Source organism: Pipistrellus kuhlii, unplaced genomic scaffold (assembly GCF_014108245.1).
Source record: "Pipistrellus kuhlii isolate mPipKuh1 unplaced genomic scaffold, mPipKuh1.p scaffold_m20_p_16, whole genome shotgun sequence".
In the NCBI taxonomy this organism is placed as follows: domain Eukaryota; kingdom Metazoa; phylum Chordata; class Mammalia; order Chiroptera; family Vespertilionidae; genus Pipistrellus; species Pipistrellus kuhlii.
Genome location: NW_023425471.1, coordinates 10,526,799 through 10,550,000, shown reverse-complemented (window position 1 = coordinate 10,550,000; position 23,202 = coordinate 10,526,799). Strand labels below are relative to the sequence as shown.

At 44.1% G+C, this 23,202-nt stretch overlaps 1 pseudogene; it reads left to right on the top strand.

Annotated features, from left to right (window-relative positions):
• Window positions 1-404: 404 nt before the first annotated feature.
• Window positions 405-2,619, top strand: LOC118720162 (annotated as a pseudogene).
• Window positions 2,620-23,202: the final 20,583 nt, after the last annotated feature.

Sequence of the window (23,202 nt, the reverse complement as noted above, 5' to 3'; positions counted from 1 at the left end):
CTGTTTTTATTGTCATTGTTTTCTAGGATGTTTTTATTCCTTCTTTGATCTCATTGGTAACCTAATCAATATTTAATAACATGATATTCAGCTTCCTTCCAAGTGTTTGAGTGTTTTGGATTGTTTTTATTGTAGTTAATTTCTCATATTATGCCATTGTGGTCTGAGAAGATGCTTGGTATGATTTTAATCTTTTTGAAATTGGGAGACTTTGCTTGTGACCCAGTATGTGGTCTATTTTTGAAAATGTCCCATGTGCACTTGAGAAGAACGTATATTCCATGGTTTGGGGGTGAAATGTTCTGAAGAGGGAATTGCACAGCTGGTGTGGAGCAGAGCAGCTTGGACAGCTGCACTGGGGCACAGGCAAACAGGCAGAGCAGCGGATGGTGCCCAGGCTGCCCCAAGTGCCAAGCTTGTGGTGGAGCACGCCGGACTCATAGGGGCCCGCAGCCACCTGCGCCTTTCAGTGGGCAGCTCGCACTTGCTGAAGAAGAGCCTGCTGCTCTTCAGACTCTGAGCCTGGCACAGGTGCCAGTGGCTGTCATGGACCTGGAGCCTAAGAGCTTTGGTTTGAGACAATTAGAGACATGGGATGAGAATCCAGTGGCAGGACGCAGTTCTGCCTGGGGACTTGGAAGATAAAACGTGTTGAAAAGTCAAATTCATGGTTGTGGAAGCTGAGCCCATTTTAGGCAATGTCAGGCGTCTGACCCCTGATCATGAATGAGCCCCTGCACCCCGGCCCCTGCACAATGGAGATGCCTATCCTGAAAGACATGGCCACAGTGGCCTGTGATGTGCAATCCACGCAGGAGACCCATGAGAAGGTCCTGAACGAGGCAGTGGGCATGCTCATGTACCACATCATCCCATTGACCCTGGAGGATCTGGACAAGTTCAAAGCCCTCCAGATAATTGTCCGGATTGGCAGTGGCTTTGACATCAACATCAAATTGGCTGGGGACTTAGGCATTGCTGTCTGCAATGTGCCAGCAGCATCCATGGAGGAGATGGCTGACTCCACCATGTGCCACATCCTCAACCTGTACCACAGGACGACCTGGCTGCACCACGTGCTGTGGGAAGGCACTAGGGTCCAGAGCATTGAGAAGATCCAGAAAGTGGCTTCTGGAACTGCCAGGATCTGTGGGAAGACCGTGGGCATCATCAGACTAGGTTGCATCGGGCAGGCAATGGCATTGAGGGCCAAAGTCTTTGGCTTCAACATGCTCTTCTAAGACCCCCTACCTGCCACACGGCACTGAGTGGGCACTGGGGCTGCAGAGTGTGAGCACCCTGCAGGACCTGCTGTTCCACAGCGACTGCATGAGCCTGCCGTGCGGCCTCAACGAGCACAACCACCACTTGGTCAACGACTTCACCAGCAAGCAAATGCAACAAGGTGCCTTCTTGGTGAACACAGCCTGGGTGGCCCGATGGACAAGACGACGCTGGCCCAGGCCCTGAAGGAGGGGCGGATCCATGACACAGCCAAGTTGGAGCCCTTCAGCTTCAGCCAGGGCCTTGAAGGATGCTCCCAACCTGATCTTCACCCCCGACATGGCCTGACATAGTGAGTAGGCATCCATTGACATGCATAAGGAGGCAGTCTGGGAGATCCCAAGTGCCATCACAGGCCGGGACCCTGACAGCCTGAAGAACTGCATCAACAAGGACCACCTGGCAACCACTGCCCACTGGGCCAACAAGGACCCAGCTGTCATGCACCCCAACTCAACAGGTCCACCTATAGATACCTTCCCCCCAAGTGTGGTAGGCATGGTTCCCAACAGCATCCCAGCCGCCGTTGAAGGCATTGTCCCCAGTGCCATGTTCCTGTCCCACAGTCTGCCCCCACTGTCCCACCTGCCCCACACCCCTTCTCCCAGCCAAACCTTCAAGCCCAAGATAGATAGAGACCATTCGAGTGTAGCATGGGCGGAGCTCTGCAGCCTTGGACAGGTGCCCTTGGATGCCGGTGGCACTCCAGAGATTGTCCGGGTGCCCAGCAGTGGGAGGTGGCACTGACCTCCCCACATTGACTAGTCCTGTCCTGAGGGCTCATGCTGCCCCATGTTTTGTGTCCTCATTAAGCAAAAGAAGTTAGTAGTTAATTCTATCATGAATGCCCTTGTCTGTGTGCAGCCTTTAGAACATCACCAAGGGTTTATTTGCTTAGCTGTCACCAAACAGACCGAGGGGCATCAGCAGCCTTCGAATCGCTCCTTCTCTGCAGAACGTGCCATGCAAGGCAGTTGGCAAACTTCTCAGGACTATGAATCCTTCCCATTTTTCTTTCTACACCACACAGTGCATTTTTTTCCTATCAACTTGTCTTATTTTTAGAATAATTCAGAGAAGCAAAGCCAAGGCTGTTTTTCCTAATTTTGGCATGAATCCTCGTTCCAAGTGAAGACTGCACTGCAAAATAGTGGGAGAGGTGGGAGCACGCAGTTCCTGGCCCTCAGCACTGTCACAGGGGTGCGAGGCGCGGCATCTGGCCTTTGTGGAGCCAGCCTGCTGATGTGGTAGGCTAGCAGTATTTTGGTAAAAATCATGTTCATGACTGTAACCATTTGTATGAATTATTTTAAAGAAATAAAAATCCCAGAAAGAGCGAGAGAAACCAAGATGGTGGCATAGGTAAACACCTAAATTGCTGCCTAGCACAACCACTTCAAAACTACAAATAAAAGACAAAACGGACATCATCCAGAACCACAGGAAGGCTGGCTGAGTGGAAATTCTACAACTAGAAGGAAAGAGAAAAGCACACTGAGACTCAGAGGAGCTGCAGGAGTCAGAGGTACTGAGATGTGCGCGCACGCAGAAAGGACTGGCAACTGAGTGCACAGCTGGCTTTCTCAAGCAGGAGGGAGACAAAAGCTCCCTACTGCACTGAATTCCAGTGCCGGGTGAGACTCTGGGGACCCAGACTCATTTGGGGAGAAACTGGACTGTCAGGAAAGAGAAAAGCACACTGAGACTCAGAGGAACTGCAGAAGGCACAGGTACTGAGTCGCGTGCACAGAGAGAGCAACAAAAGCTCCCGACTGCACTGAACTCCAGTTCCAGGCAAGACTCTGGGGACCCAGACTCATTTGGGGAGAAATTGGACTGTCTGCCAGCAGGCAAAACTTGAGGGCGGCTTTATCTCAGAGGTGCTTGTAGCAATTACCACGGGACACTGAGATACAGGTGCCTATTAGGGCAGGGCTGACGGGATACCAATGCTGTCTGCTCTGCCCTGAGATTCCGCCCCATCCAAGCTGAGCACAGAGGCTTTTGCAAGTCTTGCCTATAAGGATGTCTCCAGCACAGAAGTTCTCCCAGGGTAGACACAGCTGATCCTCACAGCCAATTGGCCTGGAGGTCAATTCCCCCCAGTGATACCAACAACAATCAAGGCTTGACTACAACAATACTGTGTACACAGCCCAAAAAGGGGTGCACCAAGAGTGTCCACCTCAGGTAAGTGGTAATCCTAAACCACTGAGCCTGATAGGGCACCTAGCACACAAAGCTACTCCACCAACTCAGGAAAGCAGCAAAAATGTGGAGACAAAGAAACAGATCACAAATGAAAGAAATGGAGGAAAGCAAACAACTGGATAGAGTTCAAAACCACAGTTATAAGGTTTTTCAAGAATTTCCTAGAAAAGGCTGATAAATTTAGCATGACCCTCGAGATATAAAAAAGGACCAACTAGAAATTAAGCATACACTGAAATAAAAAATATTATATAGGGATCTAACACCAGACTAGAGGATCACAAGAATCAAGTCAAAGATTTGAAATACAAAGAAACAAAAAACACTCAACCAGAAATGCAAAAAGACAAAAGAATCCAAAAATATGAAGATAGTGTAAGGAGCCTCTAGGACAAATTCAATTGTACCAACATCCAAATTATGGGGGTGCCAGAGGAAGAGAGAGAGCAAGATACTGAAAACCTATTTGAAGAAATAATGGCCAAAAACTTCCCCCACCTGGTGAAAGAAATAGAGAAGTTAGGCTTACAAATCCAGGAAGCACACATAACCCCAAACAAAAGGAATACAAAGAGGATCACATCAAGATACATCATAATTAGACAGGAGGATCCAAGATGGCTGCTTGGGTAGACACCTAACCGCAGCAGCTCACAACAATTTCAATGGAATACAACTAAAATGTAGAGTGGACATTACCCAGACCTACAGGTAGTCGACTGACTGAGAACTCTACAATAGGAAGGTGGGAGAAAACCAGAAGGAAAATCAGAGGAGCTGAAAAAAAAGCCTAAGGTACGGAGACATGCTTTGCGCTCGCACGCACACGCGCACCGAGAGGTCGCAGCCGGAGAGGAGGAGAGGGCTGGAGGCTGCCTGGCGTTCCCTAGCAGGAAGGAAATAAAACCCCCAGCCTGGGCTGAACCCCGAACCGGCAGTGCTGAGCCCCATTATGGGCCAGATTCTGGGGATCCAGGCTCCGACAGGGGGAGACGGGGCTGGGAGGCTGAATCCCAGGGGAAAAACGAAAGGCGGGGGGGGGGGGCCCCCCCGGAGTCGCGCGCACTTTGTGCACAGAGGACTGAATGTAGACTCTGATGTTGGATTACCCTAGCGGGAAGAAACAAAGCCTCCGGCGGCGTTGAGCCTCAGAACGGAGCGCCCCGAACTCCCGGTCTGGGCCAGTCCCTGGGGACCCAGGCCCGTGCACGGGGAGACGGGGCTGTGAGGCGAAATCCCGGGGACGGCGCGAAAGGCGGGGGCCCCCGGAGTCACGCGCTTTGTGCGCAGAGGACTGAATGTTGACTCTGATGCTGGATTACCCTAGCCAGAAGAAACAAAGCCTCCGGCGGCGCTGAGCCTCAGACCGGACCACCCCGAACTCCCGGTCTGGGCCAGTGCCTGGGGACCCAGGCTGGGCAGGGGGAGACGGGGCTGTGAGGTGGAGTCCTGGGAGCGCGGTGAAAGGCCGAGCCCCCGGAGTCGCGCACACTGCGCGCAGAGGACAGTCTGTTGACTCTGATCCTGGACTCCCCTAGCGGGAGAGAGAAAGCAAGCTCCAGACTGGAGGATCGAGACGAGGAGCAGGAGCCCCCTCTGGACACCGGCCAGCCGGGCGCCAGCAAGAAGCCGGGCGACGGGGCCCCCAGGGGGGGGGGTGCCCCTGAGCCATCGACCGCTGAGCACAGGCAACGGAGCCAAGGACCGGGGATGCTTCCTGGGCGGCGCCAACCCCGGAGACAGGCTGAAGCAGCGCAGGAGCCCGCGGAGAACAAAGGGGTGCCACAGGCCAACCTGCTGAGATTCCAGGACGAGGAGGAAGAAACCATAGAAGTTCTCAATGTGAAGAAATCAAGTGAGAGCAAATGATAGTAAAATTACTTAAGAAAGAATGCAAAGAATATCGTGAAAAATCAAAGACTAAGTCAGAACTCAACTCACCAGCCAACATTGCAACATAAATGCGTTTAAAAAAAAAAAAAAAGAAGAAGAAAAAAAGAAAGAAAGAAAGAAAGAAAAAGGGACAGAATGTTGGAACAGCGGCAACCAGGCCTAGAGTGGCCAGGCACAAGGCAGTGGCAGCTGGGCCCAGAGCAGCAGTGGCCAGGCCCCAGAGCAGCAGCAGCCAGAACCAGAGCATCAATGGCCAGCACTGGAGCGGCCAGACCTGGGGCAGTGGCAGCCAGGCCTGAGGCGGAGGCGGCCAAGCCCAGGGTGGCCAGTCCAGGAACACTCAGACCTGGAGTGGCCGGGCCCGGAGAAGCCGGGCCCAGAGCAGCCGGGTTGGGAGCAGCCAGGCCCAGAACAGCAGAAGCCAAGCCCAAAGCATCCAGCCCGGGTGCGGCCAGGCTCGGAGTAGCCGGGCCCGGGGCAACCGGGCCCAGAGCAGCCGGGTCTGGTGCGGCCAGGCCCGGAGCAGCGACTGCCAGGCTGGGAGCAGCCAGGCCCGGAGCAGCCGAGTCTGGTGCGGCCAGGCCCGGAGCAGTGGCTGCCAGGCTGGGAGCAGCCGGGCTCGGAGCAGCGGCTGCCAGGCTGGGAGCGGCTAGGCCCGGAGCAACCGGGTCTGGTGCGGCCAGGCCCGGAGCAGCGGCTGACAGGCTGGGAGCAGCCAGGCCCGGAGCGGCCGGGCCCGGAGCAACCGGGCCCAGAGCAGCCGGGTCGGGTGTGGCCAGGCCTGTAGCAGTAACAGCCAAGTCCAGAGCAACTAGGTCGGGAGCGGCAGTGACCAGACCCGGAGCAGCAACTGCCAGGCTGGGAGCGGCCAGGCCCGGAGCAGCCGGGTCTGGTGCGGCCAGGCCTGGAGCAGTGGCTGCCAGGCTGGGAGCGGCCAGGCTGGGAGCAGTGGCTGCCCGGCTGGGAGCGGCCAGGCCCGGAGCAGCCGGGTCTGGTGCGGCCAGGCCAGGAGCAGCGGCTGACAGGCTGGGAGCAGCCAGGCCCGGAGCGGCCTGGCCGGGAGCAACTGGGCCCAGAGCAGCCGGGTCGGCTGTGGCCAGGCCTGTAGCAGCAACAGCCAAGTCCAGAGCAACTAGGTCGGGAGTGGCAGTGACCAGACCCGGAGCAGCAACTGCCAGGCTGGGAGCGGCCAGGCCCGGAGCAGCCGGGTCTGGTGTGGCCAGGCCCGGAGCAGTGGCTGCCAGGCTGGGAGTGGCCAGGCTTGGAGCAGCGGCTGCCAGGCTGGGAGCGGCCAGGCCTGGAGCAGCCAGGTCTGGTGCGGCCAGGCCCGGAGCAGCGGCTGCCAGGCTGGGTGCGGCCAGGCCCAAAGCAGCGGCTGCCAGGCTGGGAGCGGCCAGGCCCGGAGCAGCCGGGTCTGGTGCGGCCAGGCCCGGAGCAGCGGCTGTCAGGCTGGGAGCAGCCAGGCCCGAAGCGGCCAGGCCCGGAGCAATTGGGCCCAGAGCAGCCGAGTCGGGTGTGGCCAGGCCTGTAGCAGCGACAGCCAAGTCCAGAGCAACTGGGTTGGGAGCGGCAGTGACCAGACACGGAGCAGCTGGTTGTGGAACGAACCAGAGCAACAGAGGCCAGGCCCGGAGCAGCCTGGCCCGAGACAGCTCGCTCCTCGCCTGCCCCTGCCCCACGGCTGCCTCTCAGACATGGCTGGAAACTTTTGCGGGAACTTGAGGGTCTGCTGAATCAAGTGATGAAGGCTTATATCTGGATGTGTTGAGTTAGTATAGTGCTGGGGTGTTGATCTGTGAGTGCCTTGGGTGGGGCCTGGATGAGGCTGGTTGTCCTATTTGGAAATGTCTTTTGTGTGAAGTGTATCATTGGGCATGTGGAGGTATTATTGATATGAGAAAATGCTAAGTAACAGATTTGCTATCTGAAAAGGGATTTACTATCGGGGAAAGGGAGGGAGAAAGAGACTGAACATAAACTGTGCACCAATGGATGAGGATGAGGGGGCAGAGGGTGGGGTGGGAACCTGGTGGAGGGGGGAAGAAACGAGGAACCTTTGTAATAATATGAACAATAAAGATTGATTAAAAAAAAAAAAAAAGATACATCATAATTAAAATGCCAAGAGCAAAAGACAAGGAGAGAATATTAAAAGCAGCAAGAGAAAAACAGTCTTTTTACCTACAAGGAAGCACCCATTCAATTGTCAGCTAATTTCTCAACAGAAACTAAGCAGGCTAGATGGGAGTGGCAAAAAATGTTCAAAGTGATGAATAGCAAGAACCTACAACCAAGATTACTCTACCCAGCAATGCTATCATTCAGAATTGAAGGTCAGATAAAGAGCTTCACAGATAAGAAAAAGCTAAAGGAGCTCATCACCACCAAACCAGTGCTATATGAAATGCTGAAAGGTATTCTTTAAGAAGAGGAAGAAGAAAAAGGTAAAGATAAAAATTATGAACAACAAACACCTATCTATCAACAAGTGAATCTCAAAACCAAGTGAATAAAAAAAATCTGTTGAACAAAATAAACTGGTGAATATAATAGAATCAGGGGCATAGAAAGGGAGTGGAATGACAATTCTCGGGGGGAAAGGGGTGTGGGGTGTGGGAAGAGACTTGACAAAAATCATACACCTATGGATAAGGACAGTGGGGGGGGGGGGGAAGGTAAGGGCAGAGGGTGGGGTGGGAACCGGGTGAAGGGGAGCTATGGGAGAAAAAAAGAGGAACAATTATAATAATCTGAACAATAAAGATTTATTAAATTTTTAAAAATCCCAGAGAGAGAGAGAGAGAAAAAAAAGAGGGAAATGCATAGCATTACAGGTCTACCTCAAGAAGCAAGAAAACCACTGTTCTCAAAACTGCCTGGTACTGGCACAAGAATAGACATATAGACCAATGGAACAGAACAGAGAACCTAGAAATTGACCCAAGCCATTACGCTCAATTAAAGTTTGACAAAGGAGACAAGAGCATACAATGGAGCCTCAACAGTCTCTTCAATAAATGGTGTTGGGAAAATTGGACAGATACATGCAAAAAAATGAAACTTGACCACCAAGTTATATCATACACAAAAATAAACTCAAGCCGAAACTGGTTTGGCTCAGTGGATAGAGCATTGGCCTGTGGACTGAAAGGTCCCGGGTTTGATTCCAGTCAAGGGCATGTACCTTGGTTGAGGGCACATCCCCAGTGGGGAGGTGTGCAAGAGGCAGTTGATTGATGTTTCTCTTTCATCGATGTTTCTAACTCTCTATCCCTCTCTCTTCCTCTCGGTGAAAAGTCAATAAAATATATTTAAAAATAAATAAACTCGAAAGCAGAAGGGTAGATTTAAGTGTCATGAAAGTACTCAAAGCTCTGAAGATCTATGTGCAGCAATAACCCAAAAGATTTATGACTGTGTTGGGAAGAAGACTGGCTGTCTCCTCGGCAGGAGGCTCAAGGGCTGACCTTAGGCTTGTAATGCGGCCTTGGAAATATGAATCATGGCTGGGAGGACTTGAGAGGTGAAGAGGAGGTAAGATGGCGGAAGAATAAACGGGCGGATTCTGAGCCCTCTCCCGAAGCAGAAAGAGAGAGCAACTGAGGGTCTTGTGCTGTGAGTGTTTATTGGCAAGCTGGGAGACAGTGAACACCAGAAGAAACTGCTGGGGGGCTGCTGACAGAGGTGCCCCTCACAGGGAAGCACCCACGAGGGCTGTGTCCCTGCCCGGAGCTACCTACTGGCTTGGACAGGGAAACCTCGCCATCTTGAGAGGAAGATAGGATCATGTCAGAGACCTGAATATTCACAGCCGCAGCTACCACCAAGCATCTGTGACCCCCAGAACGCGGATCCCAGGCGGCGTGAACACCTGCCCTCACAGGATTGCCCCACTGCTCAGCGAAAAGGTCAGATTTCGCGGGGAGAGGGTGAAGAGTGCTCGCGGCGAAAACAAAATGCCTGCGCACACAGAGCGCGCTCCCGGAAGCTGGAGGACAAGGGCGGTGATTACAAGTAGAAGCCCCCGCTGTTGGGCTGTTGTCACCCTTGACAGTGGACGGGGCTCCTAACAGGGGAGATATCTAAAGAGCAACACATTTGGATCCAGCTCGGAGGGATATCGGAGAGTTGCGGGAGATTCCAGTTGCTCGGACCTGCCCCCTCCCCCCCTCCATAGTTCCAGCTTCAGAGAGGACAAAAAAAAAAAAAAAAAAAAAAAAGCTGGAGAGGCTCTAGGCACATGTGTCAAACACAAGGCCCGTGGGCCAAATCCGTCCCGCCAGGCTTTGCAATGTGGCCCGCACTGCGCTGTCATCACTGCACTCCGCTGCGTTTCCATCACAATGACAGTTTATGACTGTTCAGTAAACCATTCGGCCCGCAATTTAGGCTGGATTTTAGATTTTGGCCCCTTCTCTGATTGAGTTCGACACCCCTAGAAACTTAGTCAACCTAGAAACACTGCCCCCAGAGGCTAATTCACAAATTGACTCTAGTGTAATAAAAACAAAGCAAAACCTGCCTAAAAATCAGGACTGGACCATAACAATAGAGGAAGCGAATGACCTTCATTACTGCAAATTTTAATTAAATTTTTTAAATTTTATTATTATTTTTTTTAATTTTTAAATTTTTGTTTTTTATTTTTGTTTTCATTATTTGCAACGTTTACTCAAGAAACTATTTTTTTTCTTTTTCCTCACTTGATTTTATCTTGATAATTATTACATTGTATATGTAATCAACATTATTACTACTACTAATTTACCTTTTTCATCTTATTTTCTTTTGTTTATTTTTATTATTTTTATTTCATTTGATTTTATATATATATTTTTTTTTTTTAATTTCAGGATTACTGTTCTAGTCTTTATCTATCCTTCTTTCTCCAACGCTTTATTCTATCTCAACCCTACCTTTATGCCTTCACCCTCTTTTCCAATCTTTTCCTTTGATACCCTGTTTATCTTAACCCTTTCCTGCTCTAGATTTCCCCCATTCCTTCTGTCTACCCCCTCCTAAAATTTCACCCTACTTGTATATATCTAATTTCCAACTACCTGCTCCAAACCCATTCACACCTCCCTCGCAGTTGTCCTAAAAACAAAACAAAACAAAAAAAACAAAACAGTCTTTCTCTCTAACTCTTTGAAGTTGTATGTTGAATGTTAACTTTACTGAAGTTGTATGCTTTTCTTTTATAAGATTGATTTGCCTATGCTTTTTGTTTGATTGTATGTTTTTGTTAGCTGGGTTCTAGTCACCCTTATTGGTGGTTATTAATATCGCAAACACATTTCTATTCAGTGCCTTGTGTGTTGTACCTGGTTGCGTTGTATTTTGTGCCTTTAAATCAAAGCAGGAGAGAGAGAACTACACAACCAGACATCCTAGATCATGGGGAGACCAAAAAACAGCCCGCATATGAAAGAAAAGCAGGCTTCACCAGAAAAGGAAGTAAATGATATAGAGGCAAGCAACCTACCAGAGCAAGAATTCAGAGTAACGATCTTAAGATGGCTAAAAAGAATGGAAGACAAATTTGACAATATGAGTAAGACCCAAGAGGAAATGAAAAAAACCCAAGAGGAAATGAAGATGACTCAAGATGAAATGAAAAATGACATTGCTACTATGAAGAACTCAATAGAAAGCATCAAGAGCAGACAAGAAGAAGCAGAGGATCGCATCAGTGAGCTAGAAGACAAGATGGAAAAAAATACCCAATTAGAGCAGCTTCTAGAAAAAAAAATTAAAAAGCAGGAGGAGAGCCTACGGGAGCTTTGGGACAATGCAAAACAAAACAATATTCGAATAATAGGGGTTCCGGAAGGAAAGAAAACCGAGGTAGATATGGAAAACGTATTTCAAGAAATAATGACTGAAAATTTTCCTGAGATAGAGAAGAAAAAAACCACACAAATCCAAGATGCTCGCAGAGTCCCAAGCAAAATGGATCCCAGAAGACCGACGCCAAGATATATTATAATTAAATTGGCAAACACCAATGACAAAGTTAGAACCTTAAAAGCAGCCAGAGAGAGACAGAAAGTTACATATAAAGGAACCCCCATCAGACTAACAACTGATTTCTCAACAGAAACTTATCAGGGAATGGGATGAAATATACAAAGTCATGCAAAGAAAGGGTCTGAATCCAAGAATACTGTACCCAGCAAGACTATCAATCAAAATTGAAGGGGAAATCAGGAGCTTCACAGACAAAAAAAGACTAACGGAATTTATCTCCACCAAACCAGCAATGCAAGAAATGCTAAAGGGTCTACTGTAAAAACAAAGAAATAGGAAGCGAAGAAAGAACACAGGGGTATAGAATAAAAATGGCATCAAATGAGTACCTATCATTAATAACATTAAATGTAAATGGTTTAAATGCTCCAATCAAAAGACATAGGGTAACAGATTGGGTAAGAAAACAAGACCCATACATCTGTTGTCTACAAGAAACCCACCTCAGAAAAATAGATGCGCACAGACTGAGGGTAAAGGGATGGAAAAAGGTTTTCCAGGCAAATGGAAATGAAAAAAAAAGCTGGGGTAGCAATACTTATATCTGACAAATTAGATCTCAGAGTGAAGGACATAATAAGAGATAATGAAGGCCACTTCATAATACTAAAGGGAACAATCCAACAAGAAGAAATAACCCTGGTAAATATATATGCACCCAATACGGGAGCACCCAAATACATAAAAAAAACTGCTGGAGGACATTAAGGGAGAGATTAACAGCAATACAATCATAGTAGGAGATTTTAATACCCCACTGTCACCCTTCGACAAATCATCTAAACAAAAAATCAGCAAAGAAATATCAATCCTAAATGACTCACTAGACCAGATGGAATTAATTGACATCTTCAGAACATTCCACCCCAAAGCCACAGAATATACATTCTTTTCAAATGCACATGGGACATTCTCAAAGATAGACCACATTTTGGGACATAGGCAAAGTCTCTTCAAATTCAAGAAGATAGAAATAATATCAAGCATCTTCTCAGACCATAATGGAATAAAACTGGAAATTAACTACAATAAAAATAATCCAAAGAAATCAAACACATGGAGACTAAACAGCATGCTTTTAAACAAAAAGTTACCAGAGAAATCAAGGAAGAAATTAAAAACATCCTGGAAACAAATGACAATGAAAACAACAATCCAAAATATATGGGACACAGCAAAAGCAGTTTTGAGAGGGAAGTTCATATCCTTACAAGCCTATTGCAAAAAACTAGAAAAAAAGTGTAACAAATGAACTAACTCTACAACTCAAAGAGTTAGAAAAAGAGCAACAAGAAAAGCCCAGTGTAAGTATTGTAGAAGGAAGGAAATAAGAAAAATCAGAGCACAGATAAACGACATAGAGACCAAAGAAACAATAAATAAGATCAACAAAACCAAGAGCTGGTTCTTTGAAAGGATAAACAAGATAGATGGACCTCTAGCCAGGCTAACCAAGAAACAAAGAGAGAGGACCCAAATAAACAAAATCAGAAATGAAAGAGGTGAAATAACAACAGACCCCACCGAAATACAACAGATTGTTACAAAATACTATGAACAACTCTACTCCAACAAACTGAACAACCTGGAGGAAATGGACATATTCCTAGAAAAATATAATCTTCCAAAACTCAATCAGGAAGAATCTAAAAATCTCAACAAACCAGTGACTTGGGAAGAAATTGAAACAGTCATCAAAAAGCTTCCGGCAAACAAAAGCCCAGGGCCAGATGGCTTCACAGGAGAGTTTTACCAAATATTCAAGGAAGAACTAAAAACTATCCTCCTCAGACTATTCCAAAAAATCCAAGAGGAAGGAACACTTCCAAATTCCTTCTATGAAGCCAGCATCACCCTAATACCAAAACCAGATAAAGACAACTCAATGAAAGAGAATTACAGGCCAATATCCCTTATGAACATAGATGCCAAAATCCTCAACAAAATTCTAGCAAATCGACTCCAGAAGAACATCACAAAGATCATACACCACAACCAAGTAAGATTTATTCCAGGAATGCAAGGATGGTACAATATCCGCAAATCAATAAACGTAATACATCACATAAACAAATTGAAAGATAAAAATCATATAGTCATATCAATTGATGCAGAAAAAGCATTCGATAAAGTCCAACACCCTTTTCTGATAAAAACTCTTAACAAGGTGGGAGTACAAGGATAATACCTCAACATAATAAAAGCTATATATGATAAACCCACAGCCAACATTATACTCAATGGGCAAAAACTAAAACCATTCCCTCTAAGAACAGGAACAAGACAGGGATGCCCACTCTCGCCACTCCTGTTTGACATAGTACTGGAAGTACTAGCCATTGCAATTAGACAAGAGGAGGAAATAAAAGGCATCCAAATTGGAAAAGAAGAAGTAAAGTTATCCTTATTTGCAGATGACATGATATTGTACATAAAAAAAACAAAATACTCCATTAAAAAACTAATTGACTTAATAAATGAATTTGGCAATGTAGCAGGATACAAAATTAATGCCAAGAAATCCATGGCTTTTCTATACACCAACAGAAAAACTGCAGAAACAGAGACTAAAAAAGCAATTCCATCGCACCAAAAAAATTAAGATACCTAGGAATAAATTTAACTAAGGAAGTAAAGGACCTATATGCGGAAAACTACACGACACTGAAAAAAGAGATAGAGGAAGATGTAAGGAGATGGAAGAACATACCATGTTCATGGATTGGTAGGATCAACATCATCAAAATGTCCATACTTCCTAAAGCAATCTATAGGTTCAATGCACTCCCCATTAAAATACCAACGACATATTTCACCGACCTAGAAAGAACTCTCCAAAAGTTCATTTGGAACAATAAAAGACCCCGAATAGCCACAGCAATCCTGAGAAAAAAGAGTAAAGTAGGAGGGATCTCAATACCAGACTTCAAACTATATTACAAAGCCACTGTTCTCAAAACAGCCTGGTACTGGCACAAGAACAGACATATAGATCAATGGAATCGAATCGAGAACCCAGATATCAACCCAAATCACTATGCTCAATTAATATTTGACAAAGGAGGCACAAATATACAATGGAGTCAAGACAGTTTCTTCAATAAATGGTGTTGGGAAAATTGGACAGACACATGCAAAAGAATGAAACTAGATCACCAACTTACACCATTCACAAAAATAAACTCAAAATGGATACAGGACTTAAACATCAGACGGGAAACCATAAAAATACTAGAATCATCCACAGGCAGCAAAATCTCAGACGTATGCCAAAAGAACTTCTTCACTGATACTACCCCTAGGGCAATGGAAGCTAAAGAGAAAATAAACAAATGGGACTACATCAAAATAAAAGCTTTTTTACAGCAAAAGAAACCATCAACAAAACAACAAGAAAGCCAACAGTGTGGGAGAACATATTTGCAAATGATACCACTGATAAAGGTTTAATCTCCAACATCTACAAACAGCTTATACAACTAAATAAAAGGAAGCTAAATAATCCAATTAAAAAATGGGCAATGGACCTAAATAGAACATTTTCAAAAGAAGACAGAAGGAAGGCCAAAAGGCACATGAAAACATGCTCAAAGTCACTAATTGTCCAAGAGATGCAAATCAAAACAACAATGCGGTACCATCTCACACCTGTCAGAATGGCCAACATCAACAAATCAACAAACGACAAGTGTTGGCGAGGTTATGGAGAAAAAGGAACCCTCATGCACTGCTGGTGGGAATGCAGACTGGTGCAACCACTGTGGAGAACAGTGTGGAGTTTCCTAAAAAAACTGAAAATGGAACTCCCATTTGACCCAGTAATCCCACTTCTAGGAATATATCCCAAGAAACTAGAAACACCAATCAGAAAGGATATATGCACCCCTATGTTCATAGCAGCACAATCTACAATAGCCAGAATTTGGAAACAGCCTAGGTGCCCGTCAGCAGATGATTGGATCCAAAAACTATGGTACATCTACACAATGGAATACTATGCTGCCATAAAAAAGAAGGAATTCTCATCATTTGCAGCAACCTGGATGGAATTGGAGAACATCATGCTGAGTGAAATAAGCCAATCAATGAAAGAGAAACACCACATGACCTCACTCATTTGTGGATAATAAAGAGCATTATAAACTGATGAACCAAAAGATAGATATAGAGACAGTATATCAACAAGTAGACTTCAAATTACAGCAGGGAGGGGAGGAAGATATGGGGGAGATAATAGATCAACCGAAGGACTTTTATACATGCATATAAGTACAACCAATGGACACAAAACTCTGGGGAGGGAGGGGATGTGTGGAAGGGAGGGAGGGGGGCAAAAAAATCAATAAAATATATTTTAAAAAGTCTTCAAAAAAATCTTCAAACATGAAAAAAATAATAATAAAAAAAATAAAAATAAAAAAAATAAACTCAAAATGGATAAAAGACTTAAATATACTAGTAAGACGGGAAAGCATAAAAATCTTAGAGCAAATCACAGGCAGCAAAATATCAGACATTTGTCGTAGCAATATATTATCGATACAGCTCCTAGGGCAATAGAAATTAAGGAGAAAATAAGCAAATGGGACTACACCAAAATAGAAAGCTTCTGCACAGCAATGGAAACCATCAACAAAACAACAAGAAAGCCCACTGCATGGGAGAAAATATTATCCAATGTTATCTCCCATAAGGGTTTAATCTCAAAAATTTATAGGGAACTCATACAATTTAACAAAAGGAAGATAAACAACCCAATGAAAAAGTGGGAAAAGGACCTAAATAGACACTTTTTGAAAGAGGACATACAGAAGGCCAAGAGACATATGAAAACGTGCTCAAAGTCACTGGTCATCCAAGAGATGCAAATCAAAATGACAATGCGGTACTATCTCACACTTGTCAGGTGGCTATCATCAATAAATCAACAAACGACAAGTGCTGGCGAGGATGCAGAGAAAAAGGAACCCTCGTGCACTGCTGGTAGAAATGCAGACTGGTGCAGCCACTGTGGAAGACAATGTGGAGTTTCCTCAAAAAATTAAAAATGGAACTCCCATTTGACCCAGTAATCCCACTTCTAGAAATATATCCCAAGAAACCAGAAACACCAATCAGAAAGAACATATGCATCCCTGTGTTCATAGCAGCACAATTCACCATAGCTAAGATTTGGAAACAGTCTAAGTGCCTATCAGCAGATAAGTTGATTTAAAAAGTGTGGTAGAAATGAGTCAGTAAGAGAAAGATAAATATCACATGATCCCACTCATTTGCAGATTATAATGAACAACATAAACTGATGAACAGAGAAGCATAGATGCATTGATCAGATGCTCAAACCTCAGAGGGAAGGTAGGGGAGGGGAGGGGTAAGGGGGAGAGATCAACCAAAGGACTTGTATGCATGCATATAAGCATTACCAAAGGACACAGTCACTACAGGGGTGATGTCATTTGCTGAGGGGAGAGGGGTACAGAGAGAGGTCAATAGAGTAAAAAAAATAATATAGTAATAGCTATGTACTTGAAATATTAGGGGGACCACTCTGTAAAGTATATGATTGTCTAACCACTATGTTGTACACCTGAAACTAATACAGAATAATACTGAATGTGAACTATAATGGGGACAAAGATGGAAAATTATGTTTTTCATCATAATAATAAAAAAGGAAGCAAGAAAAATCTCAAATAAACAATCTAAACTTACACCTGAAAGAACTACAAGAAGAATAATAAATAGCCAAAACCAGTTTGGCTCAGTGGATAGAGCGTCGGTCTGCGGACTAAAGGGTCCCGGGTTCAATTCCGGTCAAGGGCATGTACATTGGTTGCGGGCACATCCCCAGTAGGGGGTGTGCAAGAGGCAGCTGGTCGATGTTTCTCTCTCATCGATGTTTCTGGCTCTCTATCTCTTTCCCTTCCTCTCTATAAAAAAATCAATAAAATATATATTTTTTAAAAAGAACAATAAATAAATTCCAAAGTATGTAGAGGAAATAATAAAGATTAGAGCAGAAATAAATGACAGAGACAAAAAAAATCAATGAAACCAAAAACTAGTTCTTTAAAAGGATAAAAAACATTGATGAACCTTTATCCAGACTCAACAAGAAAAAAAGACAGAAGTCCCAAATAAATAAAATCAGAAATGAAAGAGAAGTAACAATCAACTCCATAGAAATATAAAGGATTGTAAGTACTAGGTGTACCAGTTAACAATGCAGACTATTTTCAATAGATGGAGTTACACCTATGTTGATACATATGCGATTTGATACATATGCTATTTTATTGTATTGACAGCAAGCTTCAAAACTTTATATGTCAAATTTGCTGAAAGTGCTAAGAGCATAGATACTTTTATGCTTAAAAATGTCAAATTTGATGCCAAAAAAAGAACATTTGTAGGAAGTTTTAATTCATTACTTTATTTTGAAGAAAAAGTTATTGTATACTTCAGGAAGCTTATGGTGAACATGCTCCATCTCAAGATACTTGTGAACACTGGTTTAAATGCATTAAAAATGATGATTTTGATGTGAAAGACAAAGAACGTTCAGGTCACTGAATAAGTTTGAAGACCAACAATTACAAGCATTATTGGATGAAGATGTGCATCAAACTCAAAAACATCTTGCAGAAAGATTAAACATTCCTCAGCAAACAATTATCTGATCGCTTACAAGCAATGAGAAAGATTTTAAAGGAAGAAAAATAGGTGCCACATCAACTGAACAAAAGACAAATAGAAAACCGAAAATTCATCAGTAAAATGTTGCTTCAATGGCACGAAAGTCTTTTTTGCATCAAATTGTGACTGGCGATGAAAAGTGGATTTATTTTGAGAAAATGCACAAAATCATGGCTTGATCCAGGTTAACCATCAACATCGACAGCAAGGCCAAATCTCTTCGGAAAGAAGACAGTGCTCTGCATTTGGTGGGATGAGGGAGGTGTGGTGTATTATGAGCTTCTAAACCAGGTGAAACCGTTAATACTGATTGCTACCAACAACAAATAATCAATTTGAACCATGCTTGATCATGAAACCAGAATGTGCCAGAAGACACAGCAAAGTAATTTTGCTTCATGATGACGCACCTCACACACTTCAAAACCAGTTAAAGACACATTAAAAGATCTTGCCTGGGAAGTATTAACCTGCTGCTGTACTCACCAGACCTTGCTCCTTCAGATTACCACTTGTTCTGATCGATGGCACACACACTTTCTGAGCAGCACTTCCAAACATACGAAGAAGTGGAAAATTGGGTCTCTGAATGGTTTGCCTCAAAACAAGAAAAGTTCTATTGGGACAGTATCCATAAATTACCTGAAAGATGGGGAAATGTGTAGCTAGCAATGGACATTACTTTGAAGAAATCACTTTTGATGTTTCTCTTGAAATTATCATGTTTTCTTTAATTACAAAATCCGCCAATATTAACTGGTACGCGTAGTAAATATTAAGAATAGCTATATGTCAACAAATATGGACAGTTTGAATGATATGGATAAATTCCTAGAAACATACAAGGTTCCAAAACTGAATCAGGAAGAACCATAAAAGCTGAATAGACAGATTGCAACAAAACTCTGAAGCAGTAACAAATAAAAACTCCCAACAAACAGATGGCTTCACAAGTGAATTTTATCAAACATTCAAAGAAGAACTAACATCTATCCTTCTCAAACTATCCAAAAAAAATTTAAGAGCTCTTTTTCATGGCTGGCATTATCCTAATTCCAAAATCAGATAAAGACACTACAAAGACCCCTGGCCAGTTTGGCTCAGTGGATAGAGCATCAGCCTGTGGACTGAAGGGTCCCAGGTTCGATTTCGGCTAAGGGCACATGCCCAGGTTGTGGGATCAATCCCCAGTAGGGGGCATGAAGGAGGCAGCTGATCAATGATTCTCTCTTATTGTTGATGTTTCTATTTCTCTCTCCTTCTCCCTTCCTATCTAAAATCAATAAAGAAATACATTTTTTTTAAAGGAAAGAAAACTTATAGGCCAATATCCCTGATGAACACTGATGCTAAAAACCTCAAAAAAAATATTAGCAAACCGGATCCAGCAATACATTTAAAAAATCATACACTACGATAAAGTGAGATTTACTCTGAGGATGCAAGATTGGTACAATATGTGCAAATTAATAAATGGATACAGCACATAAACAAAAGAATAAAAATCACATGATCCTACAACAGATAAAGAAAGACATTTGATAAAATCTAGCACCTATCTACACTAATAAAAGAGAAATATGCAAAAATGACCATACCTCTGCAACACCCATCAGCCAATCAGTAGTGAGTATGCAAATTAACCCAAGAGATATGGCAGGTTGATTTGCATATGCAGGCATGGAGCAGTTGGTCAGGGTGGGATGCCTGCTGAGGGGAATGGCAAGGGATCGGAGGGAGCTACAGGAGCCGAAAGCAAAGACTTGCAGGCTTTCAGGTGGCTGAGAGCAAAGCCAGGAGAAGGAAGACCTATTCTTGCCCAAATCTTCGTGAAACAGGCCTCCAATCTATAATAAAAACTCTCAACAAAGTGGGAATAGAGGGATCAAACCTCAACATAGTAAAGGCCATATATGACAAACCCACAGCCAATATAATACTCAATGGGCAAAATATAATTTCACTTAAGATAAAAAACAAGACAGGCATGTCTGCTTTCACCATTTACTGGAAGTCCTAGCCACAGCAATTAGACAAGAAGAAATAAAGGTATCCAAATTGGAAAGGAAGTAAAAGTGTCATTATTTGCAGATGGCATGATGCTGTATTTAGAGAACCCTAAAGATTCCACCAAAAAGCTATCAGAACTGATAAATTCAGTAAAATAACAGGATATAAAATAAATTTCCAGAAATTAGTTGCATTTTTATACACTAATAATGAGCTATCAGAAAGAGAAACTAGGAAAACAATCTGATTTACAATTGCATCAAAAAATAAATAACAAAACAGTAGTACGAAGTTTCCTCAAAAAATTAAAAATGGAACTGCCTTATGATCCAGCAACTTCAGTTCTCAGAATATATCTGAAAAAAACCTGAAACATTCATTTGAAAGAATATATACACCCCTATGTTCATTGTAGCATCTATCTAATAATAGGGTAATATGCAAATTAGTTGGGACACCATCACATAACAACTGATCAGCAGGCTGTGTCCCTGCCCCCTGCTCAGGCAGCTGCAAGGCCTGGGGTAGGTAGGATAGGATATGATAGGAGGGAATAAGAAAGGAGAGGGAGAAGAAGGCAGACAGGCCAAAAGGAGAAACAGGAATATAGAAAGGAAATGAGAAAAAGATGCAGGAATGGAAAAGGTAAAGAAATGTGGGGCTGAATGCGGGAGGGGGTGGTGACCACAAGGGGGGTGGAGCAACAGAAACAGACTCACTGATACAGAGAACTGACAGCTGTCAGAGGGGAGAGGGGTTGGGGGTAGGGTAGGATGAAAAAGGTAAAGGGATTAAGCAAAGAAAAAAACAAAAAACCTCATAGACACAGAAGAGTATGGTGATTACCAGAGGGAAAGGAAGTAAAAGAGAGTAAATGGGGATAAAAAGTGATGGAAGGAGACTTGAATTTGGGTGGTGAACACACAATCCTCCTATATAATAAAAGGCTAATATGCAAATAGACCAAACAGCAGAATGACCGGTCACTATGATGTGCACTGACCACCAGGGGACAGACGCTCAACACAGAAGCTGCCACAGGGGGAGGCGTCACTCAGCCAGAAGTCAGGCTCAGGCTGCTGAGTACAGCAGGGGTGGCAGGAGCCTCTTCCACCTCCGTGGCAGCACTAAGGATGTTGGACATCCCCTGAGGGCTCCCAGAGGGTACAGGCCAAGCTGAGGGACATCCCCCCCCCCCCCAGTGCACGAATTTCATGCACTGGGCCACTAGTACAATATACAGATGATGTATTATGGAACTGCCCATTTGAAACCATTATAATTCTATTAATCAATGTCACACCAATAAATTTAATAAAAATATACTTTCAGAATGTTTAAAAACAAAAAGTGTGAGTAAAAAATGTCTAGAGTCTAGTGCAGCAATGCCGATGTGAGGGGTTGTAAGGAAAAATGTGTATTCTGGTTCTATGAAGCTTTACTGGATGAGAGTATGTGAACATGCAGAGATATAATCAGTGATACTGTAAGGCAAAAAAAAAAAATTAAAAATTCCAAATGTGTATTTTTTCATATTGCTCTTTCTTTGCCCCTAAAATGATCACTTCCTGTTTCTGTATTACTCTTGTTATTAGGAACTCTCAGCTATGTTTGGCACCATACCTCCACTTTCAACCATCCTTCACCCACAGATCCTGCCACAGGTCCCTCAGCCTCTTGCAGTGACAATTCCCCCTAAAAGTGTTGGGTGTTCTTAGCTTCATCCTTCTTCTCATTTTGCTCCCCCTCATCCTGACAATTGCCTCTTGTTTTTATTTTTGTCACTCCTCACCTGAGCTTTTCCACTGATTCTGAGAGAGAGTGGGAGAAAGAGTGGGAGGGGAGAGAGGGACAGAGATGGGGAAGAAAGAGAGAATGAGAATGAGAGAGACATCAATTGGTTGCCTCCTGCACAAGAGGACTAGAACCCACAACCCTTTTGTGTGTGACCAATGCTTTATCCAAGGAGCCACAATGTCCAGAGTGATGCCTCTTTCTTTGAAAAGTCGGATGTAGCCGAAACCGGTTTGGCTCAGTGGATAGGGCGTCGACCTGCGGACTGAAGGGTCCCAGGTTCGATCCCGGTCAAGGGCATGTACCTTGGTTTCGGGCACATCCCCAGTAGGGGGTGTGCAAGAGGCAGCTGATTGATGATTCTCTCTCATCAATGTTTCTGACTCTCTATCCCTCTCTCTTCCTCTCTGTGAAAAATCAATAAAATATATTTTTTTAAAAAAAGAAAAAGGAAAAGTCGGATATAAGTCTATGATTTAGGGTTCTTGGTCTCCCTAAAGGCAGAGACCAGAGAGAAGGGCTTGAGCCAGTTGCTCTCCTATGGAGCGACTTGGATGAGTCCACCAGAGACCCAACTGCATGTGGTGAATAACGTTTAGTCTTCCAGCCCTACGGCAGCGTGTGTGGACGTGTGCGTGTGGATATTTATGTACGTACCCCGCACTCGTGAATGTATGAACTGGAGGAAGTTACTACAGTGGAGGTGTTCTTCATAACTAGGCCTGTCTGGCATCAAGTACTGAACATTATCCCATGACCTTAAAAATATACATTTTTCTAAAATGGAAACCATAATAAATGTTTTGAATATTTTTTAAAAATCAACCAACAGAGGAAAACTAATGCAGAAAGCTATTTGCCTTATGCGTTTTCAACAATGTTGCTGCTAGTTGTATGCATCTCTAGTTCAGCTCTTGCCATTGCACATTTATCAAGTATGTTTTTCTTTCATTTTTCTCCTCTACCTCTAGAAACAAACCTATTAATTTTTTTCTTCCTTCTCTGGCGACAGTGTGGTGAATCCTTTCCTGTGTGGTCAGGTTGCGGATAGACTTGTAAGGGTGTTTGCTGCATACAGTGCAAGCATCGTAACCACCAATACACTTCAATGGTTTCGACTGGAAGGAAAAAAAAAAGCAAGTGTCATATTGACCAAAGAGGGGATTATTTCAAAATCAGTAAGAATAATAATGGAATGGGTTTCAATACATCAAATAGTTGAAAACGTATAGGTTCATAAATTTACTCAAATGAAAAACTCACAAAAATGTTAACTCTCAATGA